Genomic DNA, 16008 nt, shown 5'->3' with positions numbered 1-16008 from the left:
GATCCCTAGCACATATATTGTCGATACCAAGAGATCCATAGAATATATTGAGGATACCGAGAGATCCTCGGCATACCAAGAGATCCCTGGCATATATTGAGGGTACTAAGAGATCCTCGGGATACTGAGAGATCCCCGGTTATTTCCTTGTGATTATTTTGCCTCTGTTTCAGTTATTGAATTCCTTGTTTTCCTGTATTAAATTCTTATTGTTAGCTTTCAACTGTACTGCTTATCTTATACTGTCATACCTTATATTTTTATTTTATCTCAGTAGGGACCTGACCTTCCTCGTCACTACCCGACCGAGGTTAGGCTTGGTACTTACTCAGTACCGCTGTGGTGTACTCATGCCCTTTTCTGCGCATGTTTTTCATGTGCAGATCCAGGTACTTTGACTCAGTCCTATCACCTTTGAGGCGAGGCGACTGCTCTAGAGACTTCGAGGTATATATGTCGCATCCGCAGACCGAGGAGTCCCTTTCCATTCTATCTTGTAATGATAGCCCTTCTATTTTCTTTTGTTGATGTAGACATTCCGTAGTTAGAGCATTTTTATTATATTCGTAGCTTGTGATTCATGGGTTTCCGGGTTTTGTAAAAGTGTATTGGTTTTAAGAGTTAATATTATGTATGCCAAGCGGTACTTTTAAACGTTGTTTTATTACTCTATTTCTATTTTAAATTGTTTTCTTCCGCAAATTTGGTTTATCTTCTGTGTCTTAGGCTTACCTAATCGTAGAGACTAGGTGTCGTCACGATGGTTCACGGAGGGCGAACCGGGGTCGTGACAAGTTGGAATCAAAGCTCTAGGTTCATAGGAGTCATGACTCACAAGCCAATTTATTAGAGTCTCGCTGATCGGTACAAAGATGTCTGTACTTATCTACGAGAGGCTATGTAACTGTTAGGAAAATTCCACTTCATTTGATTTCCTTGTCATGCGAGATTTTGATATCACAATTCTAAACTTCTATCTTCTATTCTCTCACAAATGGTGAGGGCACGCGCTACCCGAGATGATTCGCGCTACCTACTGCAGCTGTTAGAGGCCGGGGCCGGGGTAGAAGCCGAAGACGTGCATGTAGTGCAACCAGAGCTCCTGCGCGAGCTGCCACCGAGGTACCACCAGCAGTTCCAGCCGGATTTCAGGCACCTGATACGCCTACTACTACTACTACTACTCCAACACTTCAGGAGACTCTGGCACAGTTCATGAGCATGTACACCAATTTGGCTCAGATAAGGTTGGTTCGCCTTGATGCAGCTACATCTTAGGCCAGGGGAGGAGCACAGACTCCTGCCGCCCATACTCCTGAGCAGCAAGTGCTAACGCCTGTAGCCCTAGTTCAGCCCGAGGACAGGGCAACAACTTCCAAGGATGAGCAGCGGAGGCTTGGGAGGTTCAAGAAGTACAAGCCTCATGTATTCAGTGGTCTAGCATCGGATGATGCTCTGGGATTTCTAGATAAGTGTTACCACATTCTCTGTACCTTGGGTATATCATGATCGAGTGGGGTTTCCTTCACTACTTTCCAGCTTCGAGGAGCCACCTATGAGTAGTGGCTCACATATGAGTTAGACAGTCCGGATGAGGCTGATTCACTGACTTGGACCCAGTTTTCAGATCTGCTCCTAAGAGAGTATGTTCCTCAGAGCCTTAGGGACACATGGCGCATAGAGATTGAGCATTTGTGCCAGGGTGCTATGATTGTCTCAAAGTATGATGTCCGTTACACTAGTTTGGCTAGACATGCACCAGCCTTGGTTTCTACTATTCGCGAGAGGGTTCGCCAGTTTATTGAGGGCCTTATTCCCAGCATCAGGTCTTAGCATGGCTCGTGAGTTGGAGATGGATATTTCTTATCAGCAGGTGGTGAGCATTGCTAGAAGGATTGAGGGTATGCATGCTAGAGAGAGAGAGAGAGAGGAGAGGGAGGCCAAGAGGTCTCGAGAGTCGGGCCATTATTCTGGTGCCCGTGCCCCAGCTACAGGTCATCATGGTAGGGGTTATATGAGTCGCCCTGTTCATTCAGCTCTTCCTAGGCCTCAAGAGCCTTAATATGTGCCTCCGGTTTCTAGCGCGCCTCCCGCATGGGGTGCTTTTAAAGGTCAGTCCAGCAGACCTGGTCCGAGCCAGTCACAACCGCCATGTCCTCCCAAAGCTTGTATGGTGAGGGATTTCCCTAGACATGGGAGGGGTGCACCGCCACAGACTTCTCAGCTACAGCGTGTCCCGCAGAGTTCTCAAGCTATGATTATAGGTCCAGTTGCTATCCCACCTACTCAGCCGACTAGAGGTGGAGGTCGAGGAGGTAGAGGTCTCCCTAGAGGTGGAGGCCAAGCTAGATACTATGCCCTTCCTGCCCGTACCGAGGTTGTTGCCTTCGATTCTGTCATCACAGGTATAATACTGGTTTGTCACAGATATGCATCAGTTTTATTCGATCCAGGCTCCACTTACTCTTACGTGTCTTCTTATTTTGCTCCGCATTTGGGTGTACCTCAGGATTCTTTGAGTTCCCCTGTTTATGTTTCTACTCCTGTGGGAGATTCTTATTATGGACCACATTTATCGGTCATGTTTCATTGCTCTTAGTGATTTTGAGACCAGAGCCGATTTATTATTGCTCAGCATGGTAGATTTTGATATTAACTTGGGCATGGACAGGTTGTCGCCCCATTATGCTATTATTGATTGTCATGCCAAAACCGTGATGCTGGCTATGCCAGGTGTACCGCGTGTTGAGTGGAGGGGTACTTTAGATCACACTCCCAGTAGAGTTATTTCTTTTCTTAAAGCTCAGCATATGGTTGAGAAGGGGTGTGACACATATTTAGCTTATGTGAGAGATGTCAGTGTTGATACCCCTTCAATTGATTTAGTCCTAATAGTACAATATTTTCCCGATGTGTTTACAGCTGATCTTCCGGGCATGCCACCTGATAGAGATATTGATTTTGGCATTAATCTGTTGCTAAGCACTCAACCCATTTTTATTCCTCCATATAGTATAGCTCCTCCTGAGATGAAGGAGTTGAAGGATCAGCTACAGGAATTGCTTGATAAGGGTTTTATTCGGCCCAGTGTATCACCTTGGGGTGCTCCTTTCTTGTTTGTAAAGAAAAAAGGATGGTTCTATGCATATGTGTATTGATTATCGCCAGTTGAACAAGGTTACAGTGAAGAACCATTATCCTTTGCCTCGTATTGATGATCTATTTGACCAGCTTCAAGGCGCATGGGTGTTTTCTAAGATTGACTTGCGCTCAGGTTACCATTAGTTGAAGATTCGGCAGCCAGATATCTCGAAGACTGCTTTTAGGACTCGGTGTGGTCATTATGAGTTTCTTGTTATGTCATTTGGGCTGACCAATGCCCCAGCAGCCTTTATGCATTTGATGCACAGTGTGTTCCGACTGTATCTTGACTCGTTCATCATTATCTTTATTAATGATATTCTGGTGTATTCCCGGAGTCGAGAAGATCATGAGCAACACCCGACGACTATGCTTCAGACTTTGAGAGAGAAGACATTATATGCTAAGTTCTCGAAATGTGAGTTTTGGTTGGATTCCGTGGCATTCTTAGGCCACGTGGTATCGAGTGAGGGTATTCAGGTGGATCTGAAGGAAGTATAGGCCATGCAGAGTTGGCCCATACCATCCTCAGCTACAGAGATCCGTAGTTTCCTTGGCTTGGCGGGTTATTACTGTCATTTTGTTGAGGCATTTTCATTGATTGTCCCCTATGACCAGACTGACCCAGAAGGGTGCTCCGTTTCATTAGACGGAAGAGTGTGAGGCGAGCTTTCAGAAGCTTAAGACAACTTTGACTACAACCCCAATTTTGATACTGCCTATAGGTTCGGGGTCTTATACAGTCTAGTGATGCCTCGAGGATTGGCCTCGGAGCGGTGTTGATGCAGGACGGTAGGGTGATTGTCTACGCGTCCAGACAGTTGAAGGTAATGAGAAGAATTACTCTGTTTGCGACCTTGAGCTAGCTGCCATTTTTCACGCCCTGAAGATCTGGCATCATTATTTGTACGGGGTTCCCTATGAGATTTTTACCGATCATCGGAGCTTGCAGCACCTGGTTAAGCAAAATGATCTATATTTGCGCCAAAGGAGGTAGTTAGAGTTACCGAAGGACTATGATATCACTATTTTGTATCACCTTGGCAAGGCCAATATGGTGGCCGATGCCTTGAGTCGCCAAGCATAGAGTTTGGTAAGTTTAGCTTATTTACCAGCATCGGAGAGGCCTATGGTGATGGATGTTCAGGCCTTAGCTAGCCAGTTTGTAAGATTGCATCTTTCGAAGCCCAGCCGGGTTCTAGGTTGTGTGGTTTCTCGGTCTTCCTTATTTGATCGTATCAGGGAGCGTCAGTATGATGACCCTCATTTTCTTGTCCTCAAGGACAAGGTTCAGTATGTTGATGCCAGAGATGTGACTATTGGTGATGGCGAGGTATTGAGGATGCAGGGTCGGATATGTGTACCTAATGTTGATGGGCTTCGGAATTTGATTCTAGAGGAGGCCCATAGTTCTCAGTATTCCATTCATCCGGGTGTCGCGAAGATGTATCAGGATTTGAGACAACACTATTGGTAGAGGCGGATGAAGAAAGATGTAGTTGGGTTTGTAACTCGGTGCCTCAACTGTCAGCCGGTGAAGTATGAGCACCAGAGACCGGGTGGGTTGCTTCAGTAGATATAGATTATGGAGTGGAAGTGGGAGCGGATTACCATGGACTTTGTAGTTGGGCTCCCACGGACTTTGAGAAAATTCGATGCTATTTGGGTGATTGTGGATCGACTGACCAAGTCCGCGCACTTCATTCCTGTGTGTACTACCTATTCTTTGGAGCTCCTAGCGGAGATTTATATCCAGGAGATTGTTCGTCTGCATGGTATTCCAGTTTCCATCATTTCGGATAGAGGTACTCAGTTCACATCACGGTTCTAGAGGGCCGTTCAGCATGAGTCGGGTACTCGGGTGGAGTTGAGTACATCATTTCACCCTCAGACGGATGGACAGTCCGAGCACACTATTCGGACTCTTGAGGATATGCTCTGTGCGTGTGTGATTGAGTTCGGAGGGTCTTGGGACCAGTTCTTTCCATTGACGAAGTTTTCTTACTACAATAGCTATCAGTCCAGCATTTAGATGGCATCGTATGAGGCCTTATATTTTAGGCAGTGTAGGTCCCCGGTGGGTTGGTTTGAGCCGGGTAAGGCCAGATTATTGGGCACAGACTTGGTACAGGATGCTTTGGAGAAGGTTAAGGTGATTCAGGATAGACTCCGTAAGGCCCAGTCTAGACAGAATAGTTACGCAGACCGGAAGGTTCGTGATGTTTCCTATATGGTTGGAGAGTGGGTTCTGCTTTAGGTTTCACCTATGAAGGGCGTTATGAGATTTGGGAAGAAAAAAAAAGTTGAGTCCGAGGTTTATTGGTCCTTTTGAGATATTGCAGCGTGTTGGGGAGGTTGCTTATGAGCTTGCCTTACCGCCCAGCTTCGTAGGAGTTCATCCAGTATTTCATATTTCAATGCTCCGGAGGTATCACAGTGATCCGTCGCACGTGTTAGATTTCAGTTCAGTCCAGCTAGACAAGGATCTACCCAATGTTGAGGAGCCAGTGGCAATATTGGACATGTAGGTTAGAAAGCTGAGGTCAAAGAACATTGCATCATTGAAGGTTCAGTGGCGGGGTCAGCCGGTCGAGGAGGCGACCTAGGAGACCGAGCAGGATATGCGCAGCCGTTACCCTCATCTTTTCACTACTTCATGTATGTCTTTATGCTCGTTCGAGGACGAACGAATGTTTAAGTATAGGAGGATGTGACGACCCGGCCGGTCGTCTTAAGAATTAAAGCTCCAATCCCTTATTAACTGCTTTTCCCGTGTTTATTTCTGCGAATTTGATTTGCCGGGATATTCGGTTTTCAATTTCGGAGAGTTTTGGGACACTTAGTCCCTTAATGAGAGCTTAAGTATTGGAAATTTGACCATAGTCAGAAAAGTGTGAAGACGGCCTCGGAATGGAATTCCGATGGTTCCATAAGCTTCGTTGGGGGATTTCGGGCTTAGGGGTGTGTTCGGATTGTATTTTGGAGGTCCGTAGCTAATTTAGGCTTGAAATGCTGGAAGGTCGAATTTTGATGTTTCCAGTTCGATAGTGAGAGTTTGATTCGAGGGTCAGAATGGAATTCCGGAAGTTGGAGTAGCTCCGTAGTGTTGAAAGTGACGTGCAAAATTTCAGGTTATTCGGATGAGGTTTGATAGACTTTTTGATCGAAAACGTATTTTTAGAGTTTTGGAGTTCTTAGTCTTGATCCGTGGTTGATTCGTCATTTTGATGTTGTTTTAGATGTTTTAAGGGTTGGTATAAGTTTGGATAGTGGTATTAGACTTGTTTGTGATTTTGGTTGAGGTCCCGGAGGCCTCGGGATAATTTCGGATGGTTATTGGAAAAATTGGAAGTGGTTTGAAGCAGCTGAAGCTGCTGATATCTGTCATAACCGCACTTGCGGTTGGGTTCCGCAGGTGCGGAGCCACAGAATCGGCGGAGCAATCGGAAAAGCGGAATTGGGGAGGATCAGCAGGGTCCGTAGATGCGGGAGACTTACCGCAGAAGCGGTACCGCATCTGCGAATGGGTAATCGTAGGTGCGAAAACTAGTCTTTAAGTGAAAGGTCGCACATGCGACCATGTCCTCGCAGAAGCGGGACCGCAGAAGCAGATTAACTAGGCAAAAACATATAAATACTTGCATACGCAAAATTTAGCTATTTTTCACCTCTTTTCAAACGGGAAGAAGCTTGGGGAGCATTTTTCAAGAGGGATTTTCAGAGGCGTTCATTAGGGTAAGGTCTTTGGTCCCTGAACTCGTTATTGAAGTGATTTTTATCATTATAAGCATGAAAAATTAAGGAGAATCAGTGGTAATTTGGGAGTTAGGGTTTGACTAATTAGAGATCTTTGAGTGATGATTTGAGGGACCATTTGAGGTCCGATTTTGGCACTTTTTGTATGACTGAACTCGTGAGAGTGTGAGGATTCTGGAAATATAAATTTTACCCAATTTCGAAACATGGGCTCGAGGGGCGTTTTAGTTATTTTTCCTAATTTCGCGTATTAGCTTAGAATTCTTTGTAGAATCAGTTACTTGAAGTGTTATTTACATTATGCAATTGAATTGAATAGATTTGAGCTATTTGGAGTTGATTACTCGTGGCAAGAGCGTGGTTTCAGATTGATTTGAGCTGGTTCGAGGTAAGTGGCTTGCCTAACCTTGTGTGAGGGACCTTCCTCTTAGGATTTGGTATTACTGCTAATTGAAATGCCTTGTACGTGAGGTGATGAGTGCGTACTTGTGCTAATTGTTTAAAATCTGGTTTTTATTAAGTAATTGCTAGTATGTTTCTTTTCCTGTTTATATTCCCTTCATTTAAAGACTGTTGTTATCTTAGGAAAGCATGTCTAAGTGTTTTAATTGCCTTATTTGCTCAAACTGCTTTACCTGAATTCCATGCATGCTAGGCTAGAATTACTTGTTTGCCTTAATATGAAATTGACATTTTTGAATATTTTTCTATTGCTAATGTGTAATTGCATTTGGGACTACAGATGTGGGATTCCGGTAGCTCCCCTTGTCTGTTTATTTGGGACTACGGATGTGAGATTCCGATAGATCCCCCTGCAGAGTTATATGGAACTACGGGAATGCACCTAGTAGATTCCCCCGGTACTGGGTATTTACATTCGGGACTACGGAACAGGATTCCGGTAGATCCCCGCGCACTATGAGTTGGACTACGGGACAGGATCCCGAGAAATTCCCTGTACGTATTTATAATTTGAGCTGAGGTGCGGGATACCGAGAGATTCCTAGCACATATATTGATGATACCAAGAGATCCTCGGGATACTGAGAGATCCCTAGCACGTATATTGAGGATACCAAGAGATCCTCGGGATACCGAGAGATCTCTAGCATATATTGAGGATACCGAGATATCATCGGGATACCAAGAGATCCCTGGCATATGTTGAGGGTACTAAGAGATCCTCAGGATACTGAGAGATACTCAGTTATTTCCTTGTTATTGTTTTGCCTCTCTTTCGGTTATTGAAATCCTTGTTTTCCTATATTAAATTCTTATTGTTAGCTTTCAACTGTACTGCTTATCTTATACTATCATACCTTATATTTTTATTTTATCTCAGTATGGCCCTGATCTTCCTCGTTACTATGCGACCGAAGTTAGGCTTAACACTTATTGAGTACCGCTGTGGTGTACTCATGCGCTTTTTGCGCATGTTTTTCATGTGCAGATCCAGGTACTTTGACTCAGTCCTATCACCCTTGAGGCGAGACGACTGCTCCAGAGACTTCGAAGTATATCTGCCGCATCCGTAGTCCGATGAGTCCCTTTCCATTCTATCTTGTAATGATAGCCCTTCTATTTTCTTTTGTTGATGTAGACATTCCAGAGTTAGAGCATTTTTATTATATTCGTAGCTTGTGATTCATGGGTTTTCAGGTTTTGGGAAAGTGTATTGGTTTTAATAGTTAATATTGTGTATGCCGAGCGGCACTTTTAAATGCTGTTTTATTACTCTATTTCTGTTTTAAATTATTTTCTTCCGCATATTCGGTCTATCTTTCACGTCTTAGGCTTACCTAGTCGTAAAGTGTAGGTCTGTCACGATGGTTCACAGAGGGCCAACCAGGATCGTGACATTGATTTGCAATGAAGAAGTTAAGATTGTTGAGGATAGTTTGCATAGGTTGTTTAAAGAATACATGACAATATCCGATGTTGAAATTGTTGGAAATAGTAGTCATGGATGCTATGATGAAATAATGGACGAAATGGATGAATTTGACATGTTTGAAAGTCCGTCTGAGTATAGTTTAGAAAAGACACAATTGAATTTATACTTGGAAGAGCCTGTATTAGTTCGCAAAGGAAATAAAAATTTAGACGTACTTACATTTTGAAAAGATAATAGGAGTAAGTATCCTGAACTCTGCTTAGTGTATAGACATAGAATTTGGTGGTATCATGTGCATGGATAAAAATACTATACTATGGTCTTAAATGCTAAGCTGACATGTTGGTGTACAAGTTATAAATTTTTTGTTATTTTTAAATTTATAATCAAACGACAAACATAGGGACTAAAATTTATAAGATGTGAATGTTTTTTGTCTAGTTAAAATGTAAATATTTATCTGGTAAATATAAAATCTCTAATTACCTAAAAAAAATTCTTTGTCTAACCAAAATTAGTAAGAGTAATTAAGATAACTTTACACTTTCTCATTTTGGGAAGAACTTTAACAAGTTATCATACAACAAACTGTTGCAACTATTGATCTATAAAAAGGATCAGTAGTATAATGCTACATCGACATTTGAGCTATCAAGTTGTATTATTATATACAATAGTCGCTCAATCAACCGTTTAAACTAAAAATAATAAATAAATATATAAATATAATATATAGAATTAGCGAATACTCTATCCATACATGTTTGAAAAAGTAACTAATAAATTCAGTAGACAAATTTTAATAGTTTGAGTTAAGTAAACAATGCAGTGGGCTTCCATTTCATAGGGTGAGCCGGGGGGAGGGGGTGGTAGGGGAGATTAAACTTTTTCCTGTCATTTTTATATAGTTTATAACATTGTAAATATTTGGGTCAAGTTGGGCGGGTTGGATTGTTACCCAACCAATCTTGATCCAACTAAATTTTGGGTTGGTTGGGCATTGACCCAATTATTAGTGCAACCCATTTTGACCAACCCAAATTCTTCCCAAACAGCCCATTTGCCACCCCTAACCCCGACGAAACATTCTTTTCATCACACCAAGTGGTTGTTCGAATCTTCCTCACCACCCTTTTTTTTTCCAACTTTCGTCGACCCATCATAATTTGTGCATAGAGTTTCAGAAATTTTTACTACTTATTACAAGAGATTCATCACATGGGCGTCGAAGGAAACGGTGAGAATGCATAAAGGCCAGTTTGCTTATAAGCTTCTGTGAACTCCATTAGAGGTCAACTCAAAATTGCATTAACTATACAGGAAACCCACATCTTTTGGACACCTTGGGTGGTGGTGCTGGATTAGTATGAATATGTGAATTGTCTGTGATTTTGGACTCATTGTTGGTAAAGGTGAAGTTTTAGGTGAATAGCTTAGTCGACGATGGTAATAGTGTAGTTTCAAGTGGCAAAGAGCAGAGAAGAAGAAAAAAAGTTTCATCCAAATATTCATGCGCTCAATTCCGAGTGAAGATCACTCATTCTAGATGTGCATGAGGTGTTCAATAGATACACTTCAGACATAGTTCAGGTGTCTAATAAGAACGGGCCTAATTTTAAGTGTCGAAGTAAAAAATCAATGCCAAGTTTAAGTGCATGGTTATGTATTTGTCCTTTTGAGTACGATTTTCTTTTCATCTAATCAAGATGCTCATACTCTTGCTAAGGCAATTGTTTCTACGTCTGGTTCGATGGAATGAGGGTTTGTTCATCCATCTTTTATTTTTAATGTACTTGCTATTGATTTGAGTAATAACTAAGAAGGAATTGTTTTTAAAAAAAATACAATTCTCTTTTGCATTGCAGTATGCTTGTAGGTCACAATAGAAAGTACAAGGCTTGCATAATATAAGATGGAAGCCCAACGTCGAAAACTAATTAATTGGGATGAGTATGGCTCTGATACCATGATAAAAAATAGATTTAGAGCCTAATTCAATCCCAAAAGTTAGCTCATAAAGTGATAATTGCCAAAATTATATAAGGAGATCAATTTCTATCCGAAAACCGATGTGAGAACTAACACGTATGTTACACTCGTTTGACTTTGCCTCGATCGATACAAAATGTTCATGTTAGATTTTTACCAATAGTTGGGTTTAAATAGAAGGATAAGCCAACTGCAATTTAAATTGGCTCTATCACTTCTTCTTTTCAAGCTATTAGTGCTTAGTTGATGCAATTGTTGTAACATTTTTTGGTAAAAGGACTTCTTTTCCACCTTAAAAAAAATGACATATTATATACGAAGAGGAAAAAGGAATCCTGATCTGCAGAGTTATGAGAACCATAGAATCTGCTTAATATCTGTCCAAAGAGAAAAGATATCTTTTTACCTTTATTATTGAATCCCAAGATAAATAGATACAAGCTTTATTTTAATCCGCCTGAATGAATGTTACACACCGTCACAACCCAAAACTGACCCGGTAATGATGACGTCTATCGTGAAACTAAGCCAGCCGACACAAACCCCAAAACCAACCAAACATTTAGATAAGTCATTTAAAACCATTAATTAGCTAAAATCCCATAGAATAAGGTAGAATAAACAGTGCGGAAACAAAATACAGCCCGACATCGAGGTGTCACCAATCATGAGCAACTACAACTCGTCTAGGAATAGGAAAAGACTACATAGTCTAGAATAAATGCTAATACAAAGCTAAATAAGATAGGAAGGAGAAGCACTGGGCTGTGAACGCCAAGCAGCTACCTAGTCAACTCTGAAGGGCCTGCTTGAAAGCTGATCAACACTCGCTATCGCGACCCGAGACTCCTGGATCTGCATACAGGGTGCAGGGAGTAATGTGAGTATGCCAACTCAGTAAGTAATAAAAGTAAAGGCACCTGAGCAGTAAGAAAACACGTAAACCACAGCATAAAGCTACAGCAAAATAGTATAAGTCCAAAACAATGCAGTAAAGCAATAAAGCTCGTAAAAACATCTCAGTTCAGTAAAACCATTTTAAAACATCTTTTAATAGTTTCAAACGAGTGATGAACGCAGTGAGAAAAGAATAGAAACATAAATAGCCCCTTTGGCAAAACATATACCACAACCGACCCTCGGGTAAAATATCAATAGAACCAGCCCATCGGGCAATATCACATCTCACACTGGGTGCCCGCGCTCACTAGGGGCGTTCATACTCCAGAGAGTCTCCTACAGCCCAAGCGCTATCACAAGCCATCTCGTGGCATAACAAGATCAGGTCCTCAGCCTCTCATATATCACAATCAATATACATGCTGCGACGTGCAGCCCGATCCCATGATATCCTCACAATACAGGCCCTCGGCCTCACTCAGTCAGAAATCTCTCAAGCCCCTCAGGCAACAGTAAAACATGATGCTCAGTCCAAAATGTCATTTAAAATATCAAAATCAGAGTAAATATGGCTGAGTTATGAAAATAGTAGAATACAACATGACTGAGTACAATTATGAAGTCAAAACAGTGAGGAATAGCAGTTAAAAGCCCCTAAGGGTCCAAAACAGTTGGCACGAGGCCCAAATATGGCATTCATCCCAAAACATGATAATACTTTCCAAAACACAATGATATCAAGCAGTTTTAAATCAAATATGCGACTTAACAGTCATACGGGACAGACTAAGTCATGATCCCCAACGGTGCATGATCGGTGTCAACCCTGCAATACTACAGAGTAACGAGAGTGGTCGAAGCAGCTTTTACCCGAGAAGGTCAGGATCGATTTTCACAGGGAGCTAGAAATGGAAATTGGGTTTCTATCTAAGTTAGAGATGCATAATTGCTCTTAATTGCACTTCTAATCATAGTTGGTCTTTTGATTACTTCTAATATTATGCTAATAAGATGCTAAATTAAGCTAAGAGCGAAATTCTTGAAAGGTTGACGAAATAGTTAAGAAGGCACTAGGGAAGTGACTTTCTTCTAGGTGGATACTTGATGGGTTCTCGAGACTAAGGCTAGGTTGTCATGTTGGGGATTACGATATAACTAATGCTCTAAACTTCTCACTCTATACCTCTCGGTAATTTGTGATTTTGCCCTAATTGACTTTCTCAAGACCAATTGGGTATGATAATTTGTGCAAGCAATTTAGGTTCAAGTCTTACTATCTCTAGGTTTTACCCTTTAGTTGGGGCTATCAATCTCTTGAATAAGCCCCAATTTCTTGTTGGACTAATTTTCCTAGACTCAAATTCTCTTTCTCAAGAAGAACCCAAGTCAAATACGCACAAATTAGTGTTTGCAACCGCTAATTCAATATTGAAACCATAAATTAGTCCAAATATCAAACACCCATAGACATTCAAGCCTTAAAACACAAAACTCATCAAATACCCACACTAGGATTGAGCCACAACCCTAGCTAATGGGTCTAGCTACTTATGATAATAGACGAAAACAAAGAAATAGATGAAGAAAAATCCTTAATATTTAATTACAAGCTAATACTTGAAGATTCAATGATAAAACTATTCTAAAATTACTCAAAATGGGTAAGAAACACTGTTCACGAGTGCAGACCAATGTTCAAATACAACTGATGACCTAAAAATGGGAAAAGAAACTATTTATACTAGGCCAAAATTTTTGGACAAAAATACCCCTGCGGGGGTAGTGCGGCCCGCACAAAATCGAGTGCGGCCGCCCTAAGGCTTCTTGGCTTTAAATTATGCTCTCTGAACTTGGCCACCACGGTCCGCACAAAATGCACCGCGGCCACGGTGGATTCTGTTGCGGTCCGCAGACCGCATTTGCATTAAGCTCCAAATCTTCAACTCTCTGAACTCCCTTTTTGCGGACCGCACAATAACGGGTGTGGCCGCGGTAAGTGCATTGTGGTCGCAATGCTTGATTGTCTGAAATGAGCACCTATCTGAACTTCTTCATTACGGACCGCACAGAATGGAGTGCGGCCGCATTGGACCTGTTGCACTATGCTTGGACTTGTTCTTGGTACTTGTGCATGTTTCACTCGTTTTTGAGTTGTTTTTGACGAATTATCACCTTGTTGACCAAACCCTACAAACAAGTACAACATGTAAGCCTTTGGGACTATTTTGTATACATTTTTAATCAAAACTCAAGTAAGAAGGAGTGTAAAATACATCATAATCCCTAGTTATCAACTCCCCCAAACTTAAGCTTTTGCTTGTCCTCAAGCAAATAAAATAAGACCCACCCCTTAAGAGTAAATCCAAAAAAGGTTATCTGACCTAAAGTGACCTCTTCTAGCATCAATTGGGACTAAGAATTTCCCTCAATTCAAATGAATCATTAACAACATTCAATCTTTTAAGCACCATGGATTTAGTGCGACACAAGAGCATCAAGAGTTGACTCAACACATCAAAGAAACTCTTTCTATTACTTTGGTCATTGTGGAACCCAAACTCACACATCCTCAACTCTCTCTAAGCAAACCTCACCTTTAGGATTGTACCACTCAGAACGAGGTTAATGGGAATACACTCATCTCTCTCAAAGAAAAGTCACAAGTCTGGCTCTAAGTACCATATGCTTGCCCCTTATGTGAGTCACCACTAATGTAAGCTTCATTCAACTCAAGATCATGTAGGGCTTTTGTGGAGATATATTGAAGGATTTTGGTTCAGGGTAGGAAATGTTTGGTCTAAGTAGGTTCCATCTTCCATTTAGCATTTCTTTTGCTTCATTTTGGCACATATTCTCTTGACTTTTAAGTCTTTTAACTTCTTTCTAAGGGGTCAGAGAGACACACTGTCACTCTTTCTTGTTCATTTCAAACTTTTTCTCCTTTTTCAACTTTGCACACCTTTCATCTTTTATTGAATCCATTCATTCTTTTCTACATTGATCATTCTTTTTGTCTTTTTGATTGTCTTTATTTTTCATTGCCTTTCCATTTATTCATTTTATACCTTTTATCACTTTGTTGCATTCTTCGTCTCGCCCCCCAAACTTATACTTTTGCCATATGCTAAGGAAAGATCGGGTGCCAAGAGAGGGTATTCTTAGAACGGGTAAAGGCTTGTATCGTGGTTCTTGAAAGAAAAAGGTCTATGGCTCAAAAGGGTTGACTAGGGATATTATCGTTGGTAGGCTATGGAAGTATTCAAGATATTATTTGGATCAAAGAGAGCCTATAATCACATCTCAAGTCAAATTACACTTAGGATTTCGCCTAGACAAACATTCAGGGCAAGTTCTAGACCAATGGCTCGGGACTTGGACTTGGAATTCAAATTCTCACCACACAAGCTTTGGGATTGCTAAAGAAATAGAGTTGGGGGCCCACAACAACCTTAGCTAAAATTTGAGCAACACAATGGTACCGAAAAATCACTTGATGATTATCGACCAATACAAGAATCTCAAGGTTGCAACTTTTACCATCCTATACACAGCGATTTGTTTTTTACCATAGGATCAAAGGAAAATGTGTTAGGTCCAAGTGAAGCTTTGCTTGAGGCACCCTTACCAACTAGATACTAAAAAGCAAAAAGAAAACAGACTCAAACCCTTAAGAAAGTTGTCATGCCATCCATCATCGGGAAGAGCCACCCGGTTCGCACAAATTCCACCTTTGGAAAGAACTGTGGCATTAAGAAAACCAAAGGCTTATTGCAAAAACTCAAAACAAGAAGCTACAAACATAAAATAAGAAGCTATGAAAGGGAAAAATTCAGAAAGTAAAATGAATATATACAAGAGGGGATTTAGTCGAATATACATAAGGGAGAATGAATATATACATAGGAACGTAACTTTATATACAGACCAAAAGTAAAAGTACGAAAAGTGCAATAAAATGATAAAATTATGTACAATCCAAAGGTAAAAAGAAAACATAAAAGAAAAAATATAATGTAATATATACAATTATCCAAATAGGACTACCCCCTCAAATGAAAGCTAGCATTGTCCTCGATGCTAACTAACCAAAATAAGCATAAAATAAGAAAGAGAGGAAAAAAAACTCTCTATTGGCCCTCCGTCTGCATAGGGTTCTGAGTCTGGGTCCTGGGTCTGCTCGGGAACCTATGACTGGCTCCTTGTACTCTGTGTGTCCACTGGGACCTGAGCCTGGACTGAGTCCTGGGCCTGTACTAGAATCTGGGGCTGGCTAGACGAACCTCCCTGCGGGTCCTCCAACTCTATGACAGCATCGTCAGTACAGGGAA

Source organism: Nicotiana tabacum, chromosome 1 (assembly GCF_000715075.1).
Source record: "Nicotiana tabacum cultivar K326 chromosome 1, ASM71507v2, whole genome shotgun sequence".
Lineage (NCBI taxonomy): Eukaryota > Viridiplantae > Streptophyta > Magnoliopsida > Solanales > Solanaceae > Nicotiana > Nicotiana tabacum.
Note: the sequence above shows the minus strand (reverse complement) of the source record.